Below are 5,627 nucleotides of genomic sequence, written 5' to 3' on the forward strand. Positions count from 1 at the left end.
CCCAATGACAGTCCAGCACCGAAATACCAGGCAATTCTTCTCTGAACAAGAGAAACGACAAACCCCAGACGTACGTTTCGGCCTCCTTTGGGCCTCGTCAGTGAGGTGCAGTTGCATCTCTCTAGGGCATTTGTGCAAGGAGTCCAACGTCTGGTTTCCCCCCCTTTTGTTTTTTGTTTTTTTGCACAAATGCCCTAGAGAGAGATGCAACTGCACCTCACTGACGAGGCCCAAAGGAGGCCGAAACGTACGTCTGGGGTTTGTCGTTTCTCTTGTTCAGAGAAGAATTGCCTGGTATTTCGGTGCTGGGCTGTCATTGGGCAGGGTCAGACTGATATGCAACAGGATATTTTTTTCTCCGTGAAAGGGATAATGTACTAAAAGAGACTGCACCCTGAGTGGCACTGGCCTTGTGGACAAGCACGGAAGTTTTTCTAGCTTTTGTTCTGTCTCAGTTGAGTGTCTCTCTATTTTCTTTTATCTTGTTTGAAAATGAATACACACATATGTACTACACCAGTGGGAGCTAGCTGCTTTTTTGTGTCTTCACACATTTGTCTCTTGTGATTGGCTAACTAGATGTGTTCATCTTGCTGCCTGTAGTGCAATGCTATTCCTTCAGTAAAGGATAACAAGATAATTTAACAAATTTTATAATAAAAGTAAACTTGAAAGTTGTATGTTCTATCCGAATAATGAAATAATTTTGTATGGCTTCCTGTCCCTTTCATTGTGTACTATATAAAAAATGCTTTCTGTTGGTTTTTGCACTTTTTGTTGTTGCTTAATATAAAGATATCAGGGTGTCAAAAAAAACTGTGCATATAAATTGCAACAGGAGACGATCTTCTTCTCTTCTGTAAAATGTTTGTATGAACTGTATAATGCCTTGAATTGCTACAGCTACACGTACTGCTGGTATAATCATCGCTATACTTATTGTCATGTGATTAATTCAGTATAATGACCTCTATGGCCGTGTAGCAATTAGACTTTATTGCTGTGCAGCAGTTTTAGTGTAATGACTGGCTGCGCAGCTAGACTTCCAAAGGTCATAGATGTTTTATACGCAGCAGGTTCAGAGGAACTTCCATACGAGGAGAAAAATATATCTCAGCAGATTTGTGTGGTTTGTGCACATCCTCCCTATTTAGCTTCATTTGATCATTTTTTTTTTCTTTAACCCTTTAGATGCTAAACCTTTTTTACACCCCCAGTGCTGAGCTAGATTTGAGCTTTTTTTGCTACCTACATTTAAACCCTACTGTAAGTCAAATTTCAGTGAGTGAGCCAAACAAATTATATATTGTTTTTTTTACCAGCAGGCCCACCCGATTCACAATATACCATTATTATATTTATAATTCATGGCACGTCAGATAGCTTTGGCAAAAGCTGTAAACAAATGTATAATTGTGTTGCATAGATTTTAGTAAATAATACTGAAAATGTCCCAGTGGCCACTGCTGTTACCACCTTACTAAAGTGTCATCATGGGTAGTCCCATATGAAATAGGGGCCCATAAGGGCATTTGGGGGTTATCATATAGATTAGAGAGGCCCCATTGTACAGAACAAAAATTAAAGCACTTTTTTTCCTTGCAAGGTGTTGCTGTTTTAGAGAGGGACTTATCTACTAGAAAATAAACTTTACCAGGGGTCTATACACATTTTGCACATAAAATGAGTCATTCCCAAGCAAATCCACATGTTTTTTTATCTACTGTATTTTTAGAAGACCTTTTTTGTGGTACTTCTGTAAAAGGCAGGTACAGGTCAGGCAGCAATAGGGCAGAATCAGGAACACAGTAGTGAAAAGACAGCCACGGGTCAGGCAGCAGTAGGAAATAATCAGGAATACAGTAGTGAAAATGCAGGCACAGGTAAGGCAACAATAGTGCAAAATCAGGAACACAGTAGTGAAAAGGCAGGCACTGGTCAGGGAGCAATAGGGCAGAATCATTAATACATTATTTAAAACGCAGGTACGGGTCAGGTAGCAATAGGGCAGAATCAGGAACACAGTACTGAAAAGGCAGGCACAGGTCAGGCAACAGTAGGAAAGTATCAGGAACACAGTAGTGAAAAGGCAGGCTCTGGTAAGGCATCAGTATCAAAGTATCAGGGACACAGTAGTGAAAAGGCAGGCACGGGTCAGGCAGCAGTAGGAAAGTATCAGGAACACAGTAGTGAAAAAGACAGGCATGGGTCATGGAGCAATAGGGCAGAATCGGGAACACAGTTGTGAAAAGGCAGGCACGGGTAAGGCAGCAGTATCAAAGTATCAGGAACACAGTAGTGAAAAGGCAGGTATGGGTCAGGCAGCAATAGTTCAGAATCAGGAACACAGTAGTGAAAAGGCAGGCACTGGTCCGGTAGCAATAGGGCAGAATCATGAACACAGTAGTAAAAAGACAGCCACAGGTCAGGCAGCAGTAGGAAAGTATCAGGAACACAGTAGTGAAAAGGCAGGCACAGGTCAGGCAGCAATAGAGCAGAATCAGGAACACAGTAGTGAAAAGGCATGCACGGGTCAGGGAGCAATAGGGCAGAATCATGAACACAGTAGTGAGTGAAGAGGCAGGCACGGGTAAGGCAGCAGTAGGGCAGAATCAGAAACACAGTAGTGAAAAGGCAGGCACAGGTCAGCCAGCAATAGGGCAGAATCATGAACACAGTAGTAAAAAGACAGCCACTGGTCATGGAGCAGTAGGAAAGTATCAGGAACACTGTAGTGAAAAGGCAGACACAGATCAGGCACCAATAGTGCAGAATCAGGAACACAGTAGTGAAAAGGCAGGCACGGGTCAGGCAACAATAGTGCAAAATCACAAACACAGTAGTGAAAAGGCAGACACAGGTCAGGGAGCAGAATAAGGAACACAGTAGTGAAAAGACAGTCACTGGTCAGGTAGCAATTAGGCAGAATCAGGAGCACAGTAGTGAAAAGACAGGCACGGGTCAGGCAGCAATAAGCTAGAATCGGGAACACAGTAGTGAAAAGGTGGTCATGGAGCAATAGGGCAGAATCAGGAACACAGTAGTGAAAAGGCAGGCACGGGTAAGGCAGCAGTAGGGCAGAATCAGAAAATCAGTAGTGAAAAGGCAGGTACAGGTCAGGCAGCAGTAGGAAAGAATCAAGAACACAGTAGTGAAAAGGCAGGCACAGGTCAGGTAGCAATAGAGCAGAATCAGAAAACAGTAGTGAAAAGGCAGGTACAGGTCAAGCAGCAGTAGGAAAGTATCAGGAACACAGTAGTGAAAAGGTAGGCACAGGTCAGGAAGCAGTAGTGCAGAATCGGGAACACAGTAGTGAAAAGGCATGCACAGGTCAGGAAGCAATAGGGCAGAATCATGAACACAGTAGTGAAAAGACAGCCACTGGTCAGGCAGCAGTAGGAAAGTATCAGGAACACAGTAGTGAAAAGGGCAGAATCAGGAACACAGTAGTGAAAAGGTAGGCAGGGGTAAGGCAGCAGTAGGGCAGAAATAGAAATACAGTAGTGAAAAGGCAGGTACAGGTCAGGCAGCAGTAGGAAAGAATCAGGAACACAGTAGTGAAAAGGCAGACACAGGTCAGGGAGCAGAATAAGGAACACAGTAGTGAAAAGGCAGTCACTGGTCAGGTAGCAATAGGGCAGAATCAGGAGCACAGTAGTGAAAAGGCAGGCACAGGTCAGGTAGCAATAGAGCAGAATAAGGAGCACAGTAGTGAAAAGACAGGCACGGGTCAGGCAGCAATAAGCTAGAATCAGGATCACAGTAATGAAAAGGCAGGCACAGGTCAGGTAGCAATAGAGCAGAATCAGGAATACAGTAGTGAAAAGGCGGTCATGGAGCAATAGAGCAGAATCAGGAACACAGTAGTGAAAAGGCAGGCACGGGTAAGGCAGCAATAGTGCAGATTCAGAAAATCAGTAGTTAAAAAGCAGGTACAGGTCAGGCAGCAGTCGGAAAGAATCAGGAACACAGTAGTAAAAAGGCAGGCACAGGTCAGGTAGCAATAGAGCAGAATCAGGAACACAGTAGTGAAAAGGCAGGCACGGGTCAGGCAGCAATAAGCTAGAATCAGGATCACAGTAATGAAAAGGCAGGCACAGGTCAGGCAGCAATAAGACAGAATCAGGAACACAGTAGTGAAAAGGCAGGCACAGGTCAGGTAGCAATAAGACAGAATCAGGAACACAGTAGTGAAAAGGCAGGCACAGGTCAGGTAGCAATAAGGCAGAATCAGGAACACAGTGGTAAAAAGGCAGGCACAGGTCAGGTAGCAATAGAGCAGAATCAGGAACACAGTGGTAAAAAGGACAGGTACAGGTCAAGTAGCAATGGAGCAGAATCAGAAACACAGTAGTAAAAAGGCAGACACAGGTCAGGGAGCAATAAGGCAGAATCAGGAACACAGAAAAAAAGCAGGCACAGGTCAGGCAGCAATAAGACAGAATCAAGAGCACAAATAGTGAAAAGGCAGGCACGGGTTTTAGGATTTCTCCCAGACTTTAATAAGTTATTTGCTGCTTTTTTTGGCTGCCTTATTAGACTCACCTGTCTTCTCCTCCAGACTCCCTCTTATGTCCAAACTGGAGAACATATCAGAGAGACACAGGTTGTAGTCCCAGAATGATGATGTCATCATTCCCTATTTAACTACCTCAGTCCTGTTTGCCTTTGCCCTTGTGTTGTCTCTGACTTCTCTGTGAGTACCTGTGTTCATGACTCTGTGTATAACCTGGCTTGTTTGACGTTCCTTCTGGTTCCTGATCCCTGGCTTGTTCCTGACTTTGCTGATCTTCGTGTTCCTGACCCCGGTTCGTCTGAATACTCGCTTTGGTTCCTGACCCGACTCGTCTGACAACCCGCACTGGCTTTCTCTAATGGCTTGGCTTTTAGACTCTTTATTAATATTTTGTATTTTTTAATAAAGGTGCGATTAATTTAGTATTTCAGGTATCTGTCTAATTCTTGGTTCCCTGACAACAGGTCAGGTAGCAATAAAGCAGAATAAGGAACACAGTAGTGAAAGGGCCGACACGGGTCAGGTAGCAATTAGGCACAATCAAGAGCACAAATAGTGAAAAGGCAGGCACAGGTTTTTGGGTTTCTCCCGGACTTTAATAAGTTATTTGCTGCTTTTTATTTTGGCTGCAATATAAGACTCACCTGTTTTCCCTCCTTGCTTGTACTCCAGGCTCCCTCTTAGGGCCAAACTGAAGAACATCATCAGAGAGAGTCATCATTCCCTATTTAAGTACCTCAGTCCTGTTTGCCTGTGCAATAAGGCAGAATCAGGAGCACAGTAGTGAAAAGGCAGACAGCTCAGGGAGCAGAATAAGGAACACAGCAGTGAAAAGGCAGTCACTGGTCAGGCAGCAATAGGGCAGAATAAGGAACACAGCAGTGAAAAGGCAGTCACTGGTCAGGCAGCAATAAGCCTGAATCAGGAGCACAGTAGTGAAAACACAGGCACGTGTCAGGTAGCAATAAGGCAGACACAGGTCAGGGAGCAGAATAAGGAACACAGCAGTGAAAAGGCAGTCACTGGTCAGGCAGCAATAGGGCAGAATAAGGAACACAGCAGTGAAAAGGCAGTCACTGGTCAGGCAGCAATAAGCCTGAATCAGGAGCAC

At 44.3% G+C, this 5,627-nt stretch overlaps 1 long non-coding RNA gene across 1 annotated transcript; it reads left to right on the plus strand.

Moving 5' to 3' along the window:
- The first annotated feature begins 511 nt into the window (after positions 1–511).
- Positions 512–4,941, plus strand: LOC128644747 (uncharacterized). Its single transcript, XR_008400043.1, has 2 exons — positions 512–3,216; positions 3,516–4,941. It is a non-coding gene; the product is annotated as an uncharacterized LOC128644747 (long non-coding RNA).
- Positions 4,942–5,627: the final 686 nt, after the last annotated feature.

The sequence above is a fragment of the Bombina bombina genome, chromosome 1 (genome assembly GCF_027579735.1).
Source record: "Bombina bombina isolate aBomBom1 chromosome 1, aBomBom1.pri, whole genome shotgun sequence".
NCBI lineage: Eukaryota > Metazoa > Chordata > Amphibia > Anura > Bombinatoridae > Bombina > Bombina bombina.